Source organism: Heptranchias perlo, chromosome 25, assembly GCF_035084215.1.
Source record: "Heptranchias perlo isolate sHepPer1 chromosome 25, sHepPer1.hap1, whole genome shotgun sequence".
Taxonomy (NCBI): domain Eukaryota; kingdom Metazoa; phylum Chordata; class Chondrichthyes; order Hexanchiformes; family Hexanchidae; genus Heptranchias; species Heptranchias perlo.
Window position 1 is genome coordinate 37,756,440 of NC_090349.1, and position 18,900 is coordinate 37,775,339.

Sequence of the window (18,900 nt, forward strand, 5' to 3'; positions counted from 1 at the left end):
AGACTTTTCTCAGAGATGCCATAAGGCAAAATATAAATGCAATTCTTTCTTTCCAGGTTCTTTCTAGATGAATGAGCTAAACTGGATCAAACAGCCTTCCTCACCGGTAACTGTCTTGTGAGCTATCAAGATCCCTTAAAAAGAATGTTATCATTAGGACCACTAATAAAAAAGGGGTCTCCCATCAGAACCCTTGTTAAGGTAACTTCAGTAGCAACTTTCAAAAAACAATTGGATATATACTTGAAAAGGAAAAATTTGCAGGGCTATGGGGAAAGAATGGGGGAGTGGGATTGATTTGATAGCTCTTTCAAAGAGCTGACACAGGCACAATGGGCCGAATGGCCGCCTTCTGTGCTGTATGATTCTACAATTCAATAAAGAGAGTCTCGCCACCGGAGCCTTCTCGGAAAATAAAAGTTGCAAATAATTATGAGTAACATCTTATGTAGGGGAATTCTGATTGCTGTTGTTTGAATATTTTTGCCGAAGTGCTATGTGTCGATAAGTTTCAGTGACGGGGGGATTGATTTTGAAGAGTTGGAGAACGGGATTGCTGATACTTAGAGGATCCTGGTCTAGTTGTGTCAATGAAACCATGTTCTTTGTCAATACTTTTTTAAAAATCATTTTTCCAATGTTCTCCTCTTCTTCACGTGTTACCCATCTGGGCAATGGTTCCGTGGTACAGTAGCCTCCTGACCCTTGTCCAAGTACCATTCCTCTTGTATGAGATAAGCTAACGCAACAAAGCCCAGAACCAATTTTGGAAGTAAGGACAAATTCATGAGTCACTGTGATCGATCAAGTATCTTGTAGAGTTCTAGACATTTTCTCTAGTAAACTAATTGGAATATTCACTACTTTGGTATCAAAGTAGATGGTCTGACTAAATCCACATTCACAGCCACAATAACCCCTTGTTATTACAATGAGGATCATATTTAGCTGCCAGGCTGCTGTGAAAGGTAAGCTACTCAGGTGACAGATTGAGAGCCAAGAGTTCAAATTACAGTGAGCAGTTTAACCAAAGAGGCATCAGGAAAATAGATGAAGTTTGTAAAAGAGGCCAACTGTTGACATTGTCCCCTAACTGATACCAATAATGTGCTACCAAACAGGCAGGACATCTGCCAAAACCACGTAGTTGCTGTGACTGGGTCCGTCGGGAGAGGGGAAACTCTCCAGTACCACAGAATTTATACAGCCCTGACCCTTTCTAAAACCTCAACAACAACTTGCATTTATATAGCGCCTTTAAAGTAGGAAAACATCCCAAGACACTTTACAGGAGCGTAATAAGACAACAATTGACACCAAGCCAAAGAAGAAGACGTTAGGACAGGTGACTAAAAGCTTCGTCAAAGAGATAAGTTTTAAGGAGGGTCTGAAAGGAGGAGAAAGAGGTGGAGAGGCAGGGAGGTTTAAGGAAGGAATTCCAGAGCTTAAGGCCTAGACGGCTGAAGGCACGGCCGCCAATGGTGGGGCGAAGGGAGTGAGGGATGCATAAAAGGCCAGAGTTGGAGGAAAATAGAGTTCCTGGGGGGCTATAGGGCTGGAGGAGGTTTCAGAGATAGGGAGGGGTGAAGGCCATGAGGAATTTGAACACAAGGATGAGAATTTTAAAATTGAGGCATTGGTGGACCGGGAGTCAATGTAGGTCAGCGAGCACAGGGGTGATGGGTGAACGGGACTTGGTGGGGGTTAGCATACGAGCAGCAGAGTTTTCATGATTGGAGTGATGGATTAGATCTGGGAAACAGGACATGTGTTTATAATTGCCAAATTGCACTGGGCCGTAAAGCAACAACACAGTGCGGAAGGATTTGCATAAACCCCTTGGGCTGAGCTGTTCAAACAAATAATTTATAGGGAGAATAAAATAAAACTTTATGTTTGCCACGCGTTAATGACTTGAAGTGTTTGTTCCAGACTTGTGGGAGGTACTCTTCTGTTTCTGCATGAACTCAGTTTATCTGGAACAAAAGATTGAGTTTGGTTTATCAGTCTGCTCTAATCGGGGTGTGCAAGCTGTGCAAACAGCAACTCCAATGGCCGTCTGTCCAGTGTTTATGTGCCAGCTGCTGTGTTGCATCTGATGTTTCTGTGCTGAGGCAATAAAGTAACTTGATATACAAGTCAGGCATTTTGTATTTTCTTGTTAAAAAAATAATTTCTTGCTCAATTTTCTCTCTTCCAGTCTTCGAGGTGCTGACTATGCGGTTCCACAGGCAATGGCGGTCTTGCAGTACATCACTCCCCACCGAACACCATCACACGGACTGCAGCGCTTCAAGAAGAAGGCTCATCACCACCTTCTCAAAAGGGCAACTAGGGATGGGCAATAAATGCCAGCCTTGCCAGTGATGCCCACATCCTGAGAATGAATTTAAAAAAAACTTCAAGAAGCCATTTTTCATGTGGGTGCCTGGGCAGCAAGTAGGGCAGGCTGTTCAGTTAGCAGTTGTATCACAATTGAGCAGCGTTAGAGGCCATGGAGGGAGGCAGAAGAGGATTGCAAAGGGTAAGAAGGAAGAAGGAAGGTAGAGCTAGGTTAGAGGCTGGGAGAGGAGGAAGGTACAAAATAGCAAGCAGCCAGAGGAGAGTTAGAGGGAAATTTGAAGGCTACTGGATGCAACTAGAGGAGTAACTGGACACTCTGCAGTAACCAGTGACACCAGCACAGTAAGGCTGGCCAGAGTGGAAGGGGGGGCGGAGGATAGGGGGAAGGATGGAGGAGAAGGGCAAGGGAGAGAGAAAAGCAGAGGCTGCAGAGGGCCAGGGAAGAGCAGGGTGGAAGATGGACAGATGGGGGAGTGTGAGGGAGGAGAGGAGAGAGGGGAGCACTGGAATGGTAAGAGGAGAATTGGGGTAGGAGAAATCAGGTGGAGAAAAGGCAGGGGAGATCAAGAGGCAGGGGGAAGATGGGAGGTAGTGAAATGGACAGTGGAGGATGGGAGAGGGCATTGGGAGGAGGAGGAGAGCAGGAGGTAGCAGCAGTGGAGGATGGGAAGAGGATAGAGAGCAGGAGGTCTGGGGATGATGGAGTGGGGTGTGATGGAGAAGGTAGAGTTTATACTCAGAAGAATGCTTTTTCATTCATATAATTGTGGGGGATTTTTAAAAAATATTGGGTGAAGGGAAAGGCCTTTAGAGCTTCAACACCTATTAAAAATGTATCTTTAATCATGTTACTAATCAACATTTTCCCAATTAGCTTGACTGCAGTCTGAACCTCCTAAAATGACTGTACACAATTCCCTAAAGATGGAATAACTGACATTTTGATTTCATAATTATAAATATTTTAGAAAGTACATTCATTTGAATGGAAGGCAGTTTAACAGATTCAACTTACAGAGAGCTGTCAGCAGAAAGTGGAGTAGGCACTCGATGGTAAATATGGTCTCCAGATTTCATGGTGTGGTGCGTGGGGATTGAACGCATTTAAAATAATAAATAGAAATGTCCAAGGGGATCTCCAAGAAGATCAGGGCCGAAATGGAAAATAAATAAAGAGTGGGAGAGGATCACAGGCTGTCCTCGGGGATTGTGATGGCTGCCTTAGTCATCCTTCTCCCTCCCTGATTCCCTGTAACTGCCCCGTTGCCTCCATCCCTACAGGAAACTGAGTTCCTGAGTCCCGGTGACTCTCTCTGCCCCTGGAAATGAGTGGGACGATGCTGTGGTCCTGGTCCCAGTCGGAAGTGCCTCACACAGTTAAAGAAAGGACTTGCATTTATATAGTGCCTTTCACGACCTCAGGACGAACTAAAGCGCCTTACAGCCAATGAAGTACTTTTTTTTGAAGTGAAGCCACTGTTGTAATGTAGGAAACGTGGCAGCCAATTTGCGCACAGCAAGCTCCCACAAACAGCAAAGTGATAATGACCAGATAAACTGTATTTTATTCAGTGATTTTGGTTGAGGGATAAATATGACCCAGGGCTGGGAGAACTCCCCTGCTCTTCTTCGAAATGGTGCTGTAGGATCCTTTACGTCCACCTGAGAGGACAATCCTGGATAGCTGGCAACCCTGCCCAGTCACCAGGCAGAACTGTTCCCAGTGATTAGGTGAGCTTTATTCTTACTGGGGCTTTACTTAATTTGATTTTAAAGGTGCCAGGAAACCCCCTAGAATGAACTGACCCCCAATCCAGGAATCCCCTATTGTATTGGGGAGAGGGTTTTCTCCCCGCCCTGTGTTTTCTGCGGAAGAGTCAAGACTTTTTTTCTGCAGAATCCCATTGCCCGGGTTTGACCTCTAACTTTCCACCCAGTCCACCCGCTTCTGACTCGGCTTCTTACTGACAGCGAGAGACACACTGCCCGAGAGCTCTGACTTCAGTAAATCCATGGACTAGGCACCAGCCGGGGGCAATTGCATTCAAATTACACATTTGGGAAAAAAAAGGCACCAAAGTTGTAATATGCCCTATTCTCCTTGAAACAGACAAGTTTACAGGTGATTGGTGGGGGTTGCGTGTAGGTTACGGTGGGAGGAAATCACTGCTATTTCTGGGTACAACGTACAGACTTCTGATTGTAGTGCTGTCTCTTCTCTCATTCCCGCTGATAAAATGTTGCGGAAGGCGTAGATACTGTCTGGAAACTAAGCGCCTCGATGGGAAAACTGTTCTCATCACAGGTAAGCAAGAGATTTAATTGAAGTTTCTTTACTCCTGGAGGATTAAAGGTCGTTTTCCCCCTCCTTCCTTGTTTCAGATTTCTCGGCTGGCCTCTTCAAGGCATGGCTGTGGGTATTGGGACTCTGTTACAACTTGTAACATTTCATTGAGAAATGAAACTTCCTAAGAATTTTTACCAAGTTCCCGAAGCAATGATATAATAGCCATTTTTATTTTTTTAGAAAAATTCCAAATTGAAACACTGGCGTCAGAGATAAAGGTAATTCATTTGGATCTGTTGACCGTAGGGACCTTGAGTAAAGGATTCAATCAAAACAAGGACCCTTTGCTTGGTCTCAGTAACGAGGTGAAGAAAGACTTGGATTCATATCGCGCTTTTCACGATCTCAGGACGTCCCAAAGTGCTTTACAGTCAATGAAGTATTTTAGAAGTGTAGTCACTGTTGTAATGTAGGAAACGCGGCAGCCAATTTGCGCACAGCAAGCTCCCACAAACAGCAATTTGATAAAGGCCCAATAATCTGTTTTAGTGATGTTGGTTGAGGGATAAATATTGGCCAGGACACTGGGGAGGACTCCCCTGCTCTTCTTCGAAATAGTGCCATGGGATCTTTTACATCCACCTGAGAGGGCAGACGGGGCCTTGGTTTAACATCTCATCCGAAAGACGGCACCTCCAACAATGCAGCACTCCCTCAGTACTGCACTGGAGTGTCAGCCCAGATTTTATGCTCAAATTTCTGGAGTGGGACAGTGAACCCACAACCGTCTGATTAAGTACCTAAGTGTTTGGGGCAACTTTATGCATAACTTTTAATTTATTTAACTTTTAATAAAAATGTGGATGTGATGAACCAGTGGAAATGATGTTCTGTGGACAATCAAAACCTTCTTTACTCAGAGAATGGTTGGAACATGGAACGCACTACCACGTGGAGTAGTTGAGTTGAATGACAAAGATGGATTTAAGGGGAAGCTAGATAAGTACGTAAGGGAAGAAAGGAATAGAAGGATATGGTGATAGGGACAGAGGAAGTAGGGTGGGAGGAGGCTTGTGTGGAACACAAACACCGGCACAGACCAGTCGGGCCGAATGGCCTGTTTAAGTGCTGTAAATTCTATCTAATTATGTAACAAATTACAATGTACACTTTTATTTGAGTCTAATAATCTTTGCTGTTATATTTTTTTCTAAATTAATTCCTGTAATTTAAGAATGAGAAAAAAAAAGCTAATAATAAAAATGTGTTTAAATAAGAGTTCTTCATGTAGAGAATAATGTTTCAGAACAACACTTTACAGAAGTGTGTGTGTGTGTGTGTGTGTGTGTGTGGGGGGGTAGAGTGTTGGCTCCTAATTGTTACCCAATCACCGCCCCCCTCCCACCAACCTGTGGAAGTGTACAGATGTTGGTTGAGTGATTTGTGCTTAGTTAGTATTCTCTCACTGCTACCTGCCAGCTGGAGATGGTGATCACAATTGGGGCTCAGGTTGTTTTTTATTTTCCCCTGGGGGCTGAGACCAATTGTATTGTTCACTGTTGAGTTCAACTAACTGAGCTCTTATCAAGGAACAAACCAGGGATTTGACTGCTCCCTATGATATATATGCTGTGCTATTTGCCACTATTTGGAGTCAGTATCCACTTTGTTTATAGTTGAGCACGTTGGGTCGTCCGGAGTACATAAAAGGCACGATATAAACGCATATGTATTTGTTCTTTGCAGCATATTCTCCAATAATGCACATTTTCTGAGCATTAGTATGGCAAGTGATATGTTATCACTCCAATCTGCTCAAAACTGGCACTTTCACAAACTCACTGACTTTATGCTAAATTGTGGTACTCGAGTAGCAAGTCGTTACAAACATTCCCATTATGACAGCTCTGAAACATGCTGCCTTTTAAATACATTACATATACCCTGCTTTTGAAGGGTTTGATGGGTGACCTAACCTATGGTATTTGGAGTATACAAAGTGAAATACATTTTTTTGTGTAGAATAATAGCAATAACATGAAACACTTTAACCTCACTTTTGGGCTCTCTCTGATTTTCTCCCCTCCTGAAGCTGTTGCCTCCCTCACTTATTATTGTTGTAAACAATTTTACAACACCAAGTTATAGTCCAGCAATTTTATTTTAAATTCACAAGCTTTCGGAGGCTTCCTCCTTCGTCAGGTGAACGATGTGAAAATGAAATCCTCGAAATGAAATCGCATTTATAATTCACAGAACAATGCTTGGTGAGTACAGACAGTTTTTTCAACTGCCCGTCATTATTGACTTATTATTGTGTGAGACTTAAAGTTTGGGACATCACTGTCCAGTCTAATCCTGTGCTCGTCCAGTGCTCATGTGTCTTCCAGTAGGGTTTCCATAACCTGGGGTGCTGAGGTTAATTATAGAATCCTTGAACCATTAGGGAGGTTGTTTTCAGACTAAAAAATGGTTTACCCATCACCCCTGTGCTCCATGACCTACATTGGCCTGGCAACGCTTCGATTTAAAAATTCTCATCCCTTTTCAAATCCCTCCATGGCCTTGCCCCTCCCTAGCTCTGTAACTGCCTCCAGCTCTACAACCCTCCGAGATCTCTGTGCTCCTCCAATTCTGGCCACTTACGTATCCCCAATTTTCATTGCTCCACCATTGGCGGCCATGCCTTCAGCTGCCTGGGCCCTAAGCTCTGGAATGTTGGTGCTGGGGAATGGGATACTTTTTCAGGCACCCAAGGTCAGCATTAATTTGTCGCAAGTCAAGTATAGCACAAGTTAAATGCAGAATGAAGCCCTTTCTATTCTACCCAGCCATGTCCCTCAGGATTAGCTGGAACCTCAAAAGAATATCCCCTACTGCAATAGTGTACCATGTTTACATTGCGCTCACCAACCAGCGTGTATACATCGCAAAACGTTATATATCTTACACGTATTCCAAATTTTTAAAGTCCCATCTTTCCTCTGCTGAAGTGTCTTCCAGCAGTACATCCCAACTGATTTCTTTTAGTTCCTACCTCATTCTATTGAAGTTTGCCTTTTTAAATTTGTCCCAGTTGTTCTTGGTACCAATTACACTAGTACGTTAATCACATTGTGTTCACTGGTCCCCAATACTTTTCTATTGTGAATGCTGCCCTGATTACTTGTGAAAACTGAGTCCAGAGGTACTTTTGCTTTGAAGTTCTGATTTTGGGCGTTCAATCCAATTTTTAAAAATATATTTGTTCTTGGAATGTGGGCGACACTGGCAAGGCGGCACTCATTGCCCACCCCTCATTGCCCCTCATTGCCCAGAGGGCATTAAGAGCCAACCATGTATTGTGGGACTGGAGTCAGGTGCAGGCTAGATTGTCTAGGGTGGCCGGTTCCCTTCCCTGAAGGGCATTCATGGACCATCTGAGTTTATACATAATCCGCCAGCTACCATGGTTATTTTTCTGGTGCAGGTCTGAAAGGGACCAGATTTTTAAAATTCAGTTTTCGACCTCTTAAGTTGCTACTTCCAGTACCGTAACCACTAGGCTACCATATTAGTCTCCCCGGGCAGTTCTCGCCAGTTTAGAGTTCCCCAGTGCTGTCATCTGTCAGATGCTGGACAGAAGTAGAGCCGATGGTAGTTTACAAGATCCATTGGAGAAAGTGGGTCTCCAATGCAGCTGGATCGAAGTGCTTTGATATGTCTTAGTGCAGCTGATGTGGGAGAACGATCCGTGCCATCAGTTGCACTTTCGTAACACAAAACCTTGGATATGAGTTTCCCCAGTTGGGTGCCAAAAAAACAATCCTGTGCCACTTTTACTAGTTCAGATTTCTTGGTACAACAGCTATCATGATACAACAATTGCACTGAAAGCTCAAATGTAACATCACACACTTCTGCTACCCTTCTTCATCGACTTATATCTGATGTCTGTTTTAAGTGCAGCGATTGTAAGCTGGCACTTACTAAGATGAATTGCGTTCCGTAGCCAGTCTTCAACAAAATGTGCGCTCGCCAAGTGCAGTGATTTGATCCCTCAATGTGCAGCAATTTGTTTTGCAAATGTCAGTACTTCAAACTGAGGCTCAACTGTCCTCCATCCCTGGAGATAATGACATCCTGACAGTTTTCTCCCCTCCCATCCTCCTCCTCCTCTTGAAGACGTGGACTCCTTGCTGGGATACATAGAAATAGAATCATAGAAATTTACGGCACAGAAGGAGGCCATTCGGCCCATCATGTCTGTGCCAGCCGAAAAAGAGTTATCCAACCTAATCCCACTTTCCAGCTCTTGGTCCATAGCCTTGTAGGTTATGGCACTTCAAGTGCATATCCAAGCACCTTTTAAATGCAATGAGGATTTGTGCCTCTACCACCCTTTCAGGTACCATCTAATCTGTTTACCCAGTCCACCTTAGCCAATTCCGCCCTCATTCTTTTGTAATTTCCCTTATTTAAGTTTAATACAGTAGTTTCAGACCCAAGATCCTCGCTCTCAAACTGGATGTGAAATTCTATCATGTTATGATCACTGCTTCCCAAGGGCCATTTACTTTCAGATCATTAATTAATCCTGTTTCATTACCCATTACCAGATCCAAAATTGCCTGTTCCCTGGTTGGTTTGGAACTCTCTTCCGCAAACGGCAACTGATGCTAGCTCAATTGCTAAATTTAAATCTGAGATAGATAGCTTTTTGGCAACCAAAGGCAGGTATATGGAGTTAGATCACAGATCAGCCATGATCTTATCAAATGGCGGAGTAGGCTCGAGGGGCTGAATGGCCTACTCCTGTTCCTATATTCCTATGTTCCTATGGTTCCCCGACGTATTGGTCTAAGAAACAGTCCCGAATACACTCTATAAACTCCTCCTCAGGGCTATTTTTTCCAATTTGATTTGTGAAAGTTAAAATTGCCCATGATTATTGCATTACCTTTTTTACAAGCCCCTCTTATTTCCTGATTTATATTTATACGGATGCACTGGTGGAGGGCCAGCACCGTTCACTGTCCCGAACCCTGGAGTGCAAAGGCCAACTGTAGTGTTTCCGCAGCAGCCCTTGCTAAGATCAGTCTACTCAGCACAAACTGGGGGTTTGTCCGTATCGCAGTACAGTATTACATTAGATGGTGCATTTACTCACTGAGCCACTAGTTTGAGACTTTATCACAGATCATTGTATGTGACCACATATAGGAGAAGACATTAACATTCAATGTGTTAGGATCCAGGGCTTTGTGGAAGCTGGAGTTTAGTGTCAGGTTGGATCAGTGGAGGCACTCTCATCTATGAGTCAGAAGGCTGTGGGTTCAAGCCCCACTTTTTGCTTTCTTTCCCCCCTCCCCCATTAACCTGCACATCAGTGAGAGCTGTTTTGGCCCTACTTTCTGGAGTTACCTCCCTAAACCCATCTTGCTACTTCTCTCCACATTTTAAAAGCCTTCTCTTTTTGACTTAAATCTTCCACTGTTGCTCTATGTACATCTCTCTGTGCACATAAATGCGTGCCATCCCCAAGGCACAGGTTAAAAGCCCTGACATCTCGTGTAACGTTTGACTTATTCGGTCACTGCAGAACAGTAGCTTTGCTCATCTCTTGTGTTGTAAAATGCAGCTCCTCACTGTTTCTAAACCCTTTCGACCAACAGCTCTGAAGAGGTGAAAACCAGAGTCCACAAGGCACAAGACAGTGCCAAAATGAAATAGCCGCTTGTGAGGCAGAAAGCGAGGGCGTTATGTTAGAAGATTGTTCTTTGCTTTTGCTTTTCAGATCCACGTACAATAAATAACCTGCATCACCAACTGTACAACTACAGTACAGGTACAGCTGAGGCTATCTGGGATCAAGTGGACCAAGTTCATGGGCAGGGACTAATTATTGGAAATTGCTATTGACCCTCAGGTCAGACACCTGAACATGTCCTTTCAACTCTGAGACAAAAAGGATCCCATTCAAATCAGAAGTTACAGATCATATGGCTGCTCAAAATCGTGCACAATAGTCATTCAGACATGCATAAGTTGTTTATATGACTTGCAATGAAAGCAGCCAATCATCGCATCTAAGGGTTTAGATTAGAATGGAATAAAAACAGAAAATGCTGGAAATAGTCAGTCGCATCTGTAGATAAAGAAGCAAGAGTTAATGTTTCTGGTCACTGACCTTTCATCAGAAATCTTGGAATGGGAAGGTTTACAGCTACTGTCTGGCATTTAAGGCTACTGTCGGTCTGGTTTAGGATTAGACAGACTGGCTTTTGAGTGAAATTTCTAGAATGTAAACCATACATGAAAAATCTTTTTTTTATTGTCTATGGTTCCCACTTCTGTGCCTTATGATGTAGAGGGGTTAATTATTACAGAACTGTCTGTATTGGACAAGGAGATTTTCAGCCATGAGCCTTCGTGTTCGAATACCAACTCATGTCAAAAACATAAACATGGCTAAAAATAGCAAACTGTGTGTGTTAGTTAGGATGCACACAGCCCAGTGGCATTAATCAATCAGCCCTCTTCGAGTTCTGAGTTGAGAGGGTGGGATATCGCAATCTCTTGTCACTATTCTGCCAAATGCATCAGTAGGCCTGGTTTTTAGTTTTTTTTAACCCTCAAGAATTTTCCATGCCAACTGATGACCCACTTTTTAAAAAAAAGCCAATAACTCAAAACAGCCCTGAGTACAGACCTATAACTAAGGCAACCACTTAATGCTGATTGAGTAAATTAAATTCTATTAGCAATTACATGGGATTCCTGGATTTTTACCAGCATTTTGGGGATTGCATTTTGCAATTTGGTTTGTTTTTCGTGAGAATTGAAATTTAAAGGCCTTGTCTAGTACATAATTACAACCAGGAGTCCAATGGGAATTTAGCATGTTATAACTTAAGCTGTTAATATAGTCAGCATATCCATCACTTGTATTGAAGGCAAGTCAAAAGTAATTTGTTCTGGAAAGTTTACAAATATTAAAATAAATTAAATATTACATGTTACAATTGATTCTCGACTTTTGTACCCTGAGAAGGGCATAACTCAGCAAGTGTGAATAATAAGACCATTATAAGAGATAGGAGCAGGAGTAGGCCATTCGGCCCCTCGAGCTTGCTCCGCCATTTAATGAGATCATGGCTGATCTGATTTTTACCTCAACTCCACTTTTCCGCCCTTTCCTCATATCCTTTGACTCCCGTGCTGATCAAAAATGTGTCTAACTCAGCCTTGAATGTATTCAATGACTCAGCCTCCACAGCTTTTTGGGGTAAAGAATTCCAAAGATTCACGACCCTCTGGGAGAAGAAATTCCTCCTCATTTCCGTCTTAAATGGGTGACCCCTTAGTCTGAGACTATGCCCTCTAGTTTTAGATTCCCCCATGAGGGGTAACATCCTCTCAGCATCTACCCTATCGAGTCCCTTCAGAATCTTGTATGTTTCAATAAGATCTCCTCTCATTCTTCTAAACTCCAATGAGTATAGACCCAACCTGTTCAATCTTTCCTCATAAGACAACCCTTCCATACCCGGAATCAACATAGTGAACCTTCTCTGAATGTATGCAACAACAACTTGCATTTATGTAACGTCTTTAAGGTTCTAAGGTGCTTCACAGAGACGTAAGGAAAAATGGATGCCAGGCCAAAAGAAGAGAGGTTAGGAGGGGTAACTGAAAGCTTGGACTAAGAGGTTGGCTTGTAAGGTGTTCCATTCCCTTCCACCTTCCACCGGTTCTTGGACCTCGGAATTACAAGAACAAAATTGCACACAACCATCAGGCTTTGGCTCAACCCAAACTTGTTAGTTTATTAGACCAACAAAACCCCCGTACAAACCCTTCTATGATTTGATGGAAACTTACAATCACCCATGCGGCTAGTCGTTACCGATGCTGATCACAGGCCTGGACCTGGAAATGACCAGTCCCTTGACTGCAATCTCCGCAGTGCAAACCCCTTAGTGGTTTGCCTGGAACTTACAATCACCCACGTGGCTGGTCATTACCGATGCTGATTGTAGGCCTGGATCTGGAGGTGACTGGTCTCCGTCCGTCTTCACCTGACTGCAGCCTCCATGTGCTGCTGGTGCACCTTCTTATAGTGTTCCAGTCATGCAAACCTCCACCTGGGCCTCATCCGTGGTTTCAGCTATCAATCTGTTGGATTGCTTGACATTCACACCTCTTCATCTGGGCATCTCGGTGATTCAAAACTCCTTAGTTGTGCAGAGCTGTGAGGTCGAGAGACAAGTCCTTATCTCCTCCCCTGCTACCCGCACAGCATCAGGACAATGCGGTATTCCTCACAGTGATGGGTCCTTGGCTCACAGCATTGTTTAGTTGTGAAAGGCCTTCCGTTCTTGTCCGAGACCGAGCATGGCTCAGAGGCTCAGTGTGATTATATATTGTCTCAATGTTGGTATGTCTTCACCAGGGGATCGTTGATGTAAATGAGTCTCCGAAACTGATCATGGGCTGGAGTCTCTTTGACTGGCACCTGGGATTAACTGTTCCATATCTCGCAGCCTGTTTCATGTCTTGCAGTTGTACAGTGTTTTTACAGTATTTTCCATATTTGTAGTCTTACGGCTTTAAGGAGGACTATGAAGAAGATGAAGAGGCGGAGGGGTTTAGGCAGGAAATTTCAAGAGTACGAAGCCTAGGAACTGAAGGCACAGTGCCAGTGTGAGATGAAAGGGAAATGGGGGTGCACAAGTGGTTGGAGTTAGAGGAAAGGAGTGTTTGGTGGGAGGGGGGAGGGGGATTGTAGGACTGGAGGAGGTTCGAGGTAGGGAGGGGCGAGGCCATGAAGGGATTTAAACACAAGAACGCAAATTTTTAATTCTGGAGTTCGGGAAGCCAATGTAGGTCAACAAGGTGATGGGAGAGCAAGTCTTGTTGCGAGATGAGGTACGGGTAACAGAGTTTTGGATAAGCTATACTTTACAGAGGGTTGAGGATAGGAGGCAGTCCAGAAGAATATTCTTGTCTGGAGCTGACAAGGGCATGTATGAGGCTGTCACTGGTAGATAGGCTGAGGAAGGGGACAGTGACGGGCGATGTTATGGAGATGGAAGCAGGCAGTCTTGGTGATGGAGACGATTTGGGGTCAGAAGGTCAGCTCAGGGTCGAGGTTGTGAAAAGCCTGAGACTTCACTGGTAATTTATTCCACACCTCAATTGCTGTTTAGGTGAAAAAGTTCCATCAGGCTACCATTCTTACTCCTAATTTCATCATTTTTATCTTCCCAAGTACAATATTTGAACCATAATTTGCCTGCAGACACTTTAAGAATGCTGATCGTAACCTTTAAATGAGTCTCTCCTCATCCAATGAAAGCGAGACCAACTCTCTTAACCTCTCCTCATAACTTAAGTTACTGATGCCCACAATCGTGTTTGTGAAATGCGGGAATAATTGTTGTCCTTCACATTGCAGGTGGGAACTCGGGAATTGGTAAAGAATCGAGCATTGACCTGGCAAGACGGGGTGTGCGGGTCATCATTGGGTGCCGCAAAGCCAAGCGAGCTGAGGCAGCAGTGAAGGATATCAAGCAGGCGAGCCATAGCATGGATGTACACTTCAGGAAGTTGGACCTCTCCAGTCCATGCTCCACAAGGGAATTTTGTTCGGACTTCTTGGAAAAGGAGAAGTGATTGGATATTTTAATTAATAATGCTTGTCAGTTAGTCAACATTGAACTGTAGAAACCTAATCACCATCTGAAAGAGAGAGACAGGTTAATGTATCAGGGATGACCTTTCATCAGAGCTGAACCTTATTAACTGGAGAGGAGGTAAAAATCAGCCAAGCTTCTTGTTTAAAATTATTACCCAGTGATCTCTATTGGGTAGTCCGCACTTGTGGGTGTCTGGTGAAGGTAGCATTTGGTTCCCTCGCTTCACTTCATGGTAAAATAGCCTGGTGGCATTCACTGTCCAGGAAGAATGGCCACTTGGGTTAAGTGCTTACGGAACCATACCCAGGAAGAGTCGGTGCTTTTAGGGGTGGAGAGGAGAAAACTAGGGGGACAAAAATATTGAAGTTAATAATGTGGCCTACTGTTTCCTCCAGAGGGATTTCAAGGGATTTCCAGAGGGAGGTACTTCTTCTTCATAATCAGTCATTGGTCATTGTATATAAGCCTCCCATGGCTGAATTCTGAACTTCAAGCAAGTGAAACCTAATTATTGGATGTTGTGAGGCTCTTCAATTACCAAACCAATAGATGGCACGCGATCAGCGAATAAACAAAAGCTTTTGCCATCTTCTCTCAGGGCCTGGACGGTGGTTGGTGTGTTATTGCTTATGCTAGTTGATGTTGCTGCAGAGAAAAATAACAAAAAAAAATAAGCATGAAGTTAGTCCCTGTGGCGCTTAAATGGGAATTTGCAGAGGTGAATTTATCATTGAATTCACTGCGCTAATGATAAAACCTCTTTGTACTGCCTTGACAGTTCAGTCGGGAGCTGTTGAGCACAGATGATGGGACATCTGGCGATCTTCAGATTGTTAGAATGGGTGGCCATGGATTTTACCATTAATTGAACCTGCTACTGATGGTCATGAAAATATCCTGGTCATCACCAAGGAAAAAAATAATCCAACATCATGTCTACAGCCATTCTGCAGGAATGGTTCCCGATGAGCCAAATGGCTCCACTCTAATCAGGTAAGGAATCTCGACAGTTGGGTCATTGCGGAGTTACACTCTAAGGGATAAGGAAGTCCAGGATCATCCTGAATACATCGTGCGAAGGTTCAATGGAACAATGCATGACGTCCTCTAGGGACTATCCCTGGAAAACAACAGGTGATGGCCTCTTCCATGCTCACAACACTTCTTCCCCAACTTTTTTCAGCCCAGGAGGTTTGCCCATATAATCTGTTACTTGGTTAGTGTTTCAATCTACCAATAGATGCCCTTCTTGTCGCAGGCAATTGGATGCACGACTGTGGGGAAGCCAAATCAGCGAGTAGCTCATGACCCTGAAAAACGTCGCAGAGTGGCTCATAAGAAGGCAAAGGAGCTTTTCAAGAATAAGGAATAGGCACTTTCAAAACTCCTCAGGAACGTGACCTGGTGTTAGATTTACAGAATTAAATTGCGAGATCCAATGAGAGGAGCAGAAAAGAGAAGCTGTTGAGCAAGAAAGACATACTTATACTACAAGAACTACAACTTGAATTTATGTGGTAAAACATCCCAAGGCGCTTCACGACCGATTATCAAACAAAATTTGACGCTGAGCCATGTAAGGAGATATTAGGACAGGTGACCAAAAGCTTGGTGGAAGAGGTAGGTTTTAAGGAGCGTCTTAAAGGAGGAGAGGGAGGTAGAGAGGCGGTGAGGTTTAGGGAGGGAATTCCAGAGTTTAGGGCCTAGGCAGCTGAAGGCACGGCCGTCGATGGTGGAGCGATTAAAATCGGGAATGCGCAAGAGGCCAGAATTGAAGGAGCGCAGAGATCTCAGAGGGTTGTAGGACTGGAGGAGGTTACAGAGATAGGGAGGGGCGAGGCCATGGAGGGATTTGAAAACAAGGACGAGAATTTTAAAATCAAGGCGTTCCCAGACCGGGAGCCAATGTAGGTCAACACGAAATCACTTTCACTAATCAGTTAATAAACACAGTCAGCCATTGATTAAGTTAGTTATTAAATTCAACCAGCAGTTTCATAATTATTCATTATTTAAATAGTTGGCTCAATATTAAATGTGAAAGACAAATATATACTGAAGAGAAATAAATGTAAGGGCTACAGGCTGTCTTCAAAATGGAAGAACAGAGAAATTAAAATGGAGGTAAGGAAGAAAATGTGGTGTACAGATTCCAACGGGGAAAGGAAGGGGAAGAAAAAATATATTTAAAAAAGTTCAAAGGAGTTACATCTGTAAAATATAAAAAAGAGTGGAAAATTGAAGCTGAACGAAAAAATGAACTAATTAAGGATTATCGTTCTGACCGAATATGGTTTATCTTTATCTAATTTTATTTTAATAACTTTTGCTGTATGTGGCCCATGTTAAGTGCCAGGATATTGGATCAGGCTCACCATGTAAAATGAGTTTGACGTGCATGGGATTGAGGCTGTTGGTGAGCAGATCCTTTAATTCAGCCCAATCTGGCCTCTTTTACAGTCCAAATGCTAATTTCAAAGCTATGAATCTTACAGTTCAGTGCTGGCTGAATACAGCTATGTACTTCTAATTTGGCTCCATGAAGTAAAATGTATTTTACAGGATATAAGACCCTTTTAATAAAGAATTGCTTTGAAAGTGGACGTAGGTGCAGGTGGATTATGTATTTCAATTCTGGTTTCTCAGTCACTTCATGTTTGTCGAAAATCAGAAAGCACGGATAAGAAAATTCTGTTCATCTCGATCACGGCACTCAACTGCTTCTTAAGGAAGTGTAAGGATCAATTTGGCTCTTTTTTAGGGTGTAATTTATTCAACACCAAATCACAGAAATTGGTGACTACTTCAGACTACTAGGTTTGCTGTGCTTCTATCCGTCTCGTCTCCCTGTCAGGGATGAGGATCAACTTAGCATTTATGCTGTCACTGGAGAATGAATTCTACACAAATGAATCCCTGACTGCTTCCGAAAGCATAAACCGCAAGAACATGGGAGGAGCGAGGTGCACTAGTCAGTGCATTTTTAGCAGCGGCTTTTCCGTAACTGTCTTAACAGTGGCTCTGTAATTTGAGCTTTTGTCCCTTGTGATCCAGAAGCTGTACCTTTTTCATATTCTATTTTTGCAGTGGTGTGTATTTGAGGGGCTAATAATCCCGCTGTTATAATTTGTTTACCGATGTAAAGCAGTCTTTCACATCCTATCACATTCTCTTCAAAATGGTGCATAGTACCAAACAGTGATTTACTGACTAAAACAACTAATATTTTATTTAACAAATAAATAGGAATATGAGGTGCAAAATCGAAAATTATAATACATCAAAATAGCCACTTAATTGGTCAGTTACTCTTTGTAAGACTGCAAAATCTGTGTTGAAGTAAATGAAGAGTTCTTTTTATGGCATAGTGAATTCACCCTCTCTTTGTCCTTTCCTGATCAAATGTTCATTCACTCTGAGGGAGGATTTGCTTCCATGAACTCTTCAGTTCAATCACCAATTTTTGAAAGAACTGTGCTATTTCAAAATTCCAGCTCTTAAACTCTTGAATTGTTAAAAATACCACTTCTGTTAACCTCTTGATGGAGAGGTTCCAGGACAAACAACTTTGTACTTGTATCCAATTAACAACAGTAAACAGATGTCATGAATGCACTGGTGAGTATCCAAGAGATGAATAATTCACACTTCTGCACATCTAAGACTTCTCAAGGGAACGAATTATTTGAGCAAAAGGCAACACCGATAATTAAATTGAGGAAATGCACAAATTTGGTCTTCTGATTACAAACAATCTTATCTTATAAGTGAAACGAGCAATTCAAACTTTGCTTCTTTCTGAAAGCAAGATGGGTTAATGTTTTTGTCTGGATGAAGGGCACCAGCTGGAAAACTGCAGCTCCGATGAAAGGACCCTCCTAAAAGGGGGCAATTATTTCACTTCTAGATGCCGCCTGACCTGTTACATTTTCCATCTTTGTGTCAGCTCTTCATTTATCTTCATTGTACTCATATCTCCATTTTGGTCAAAGTGACAGTTCAGTCTTTAATGTACCTACATTTGTAGGATCTGTAATCTTGAATTCTTGTGTATGTTCTCCAGAGGAATTAGTTTGTGTGCCACTTTGAGGATGGTTTTGCCACGTGTTTTGGTGTGAATCACCTAGGCCACTTTCTGCTCACCAACCTTCTGCTTGACTGCCTGAAGGAATCTGCCCCAAATCGTGTGTAAATGTTTCTTCAGACATCTACAAGATAGCAAAAATGGACTTCACCAGATTCAGAAAAGCCTCAAGTCTGCTTGCCTCTTACAGCAGCAGTAAGTTGGCAAACATTCTGTTTACCAAAGAACTGTCACGTCGAATGGAAGGAACTGGCATTACCACATTTTCTCAGAACCCAGGTAAATCAGACTTTCCATGATGGCTTTGGATCAGAGTATGGTTTCTGTGCTCTTTCTCACTTGCTCTCATGCCCTCTCTGTCTCACCCTACATTTAATTCTCTCTTAGCCTATAAGAGAAGTATATGCCATACTGACTGGAGAATCACGGACTCAATAGCTAGTTTGTGCCATATTAGCTGATTTTATGTGGGACTGTGGTTGAGGGAGAAAAAACAGCTTCTGATT

At 43.0% G+C, this 18,900-nt stretch overlaps 1 pseudogene; it reads left to right on the plus strand.

Moving 5' to 3' along the window:
• Positions 1–931: 931 nt before the first annotated feature.
• On the plus strand, positions 932–18,693 carry LOC137342324 (retinol dehydrogenase 11-like; annotated as a pseudogene).
• Positions 18,694–18,900: the final 207 nt, after the last annotated feature.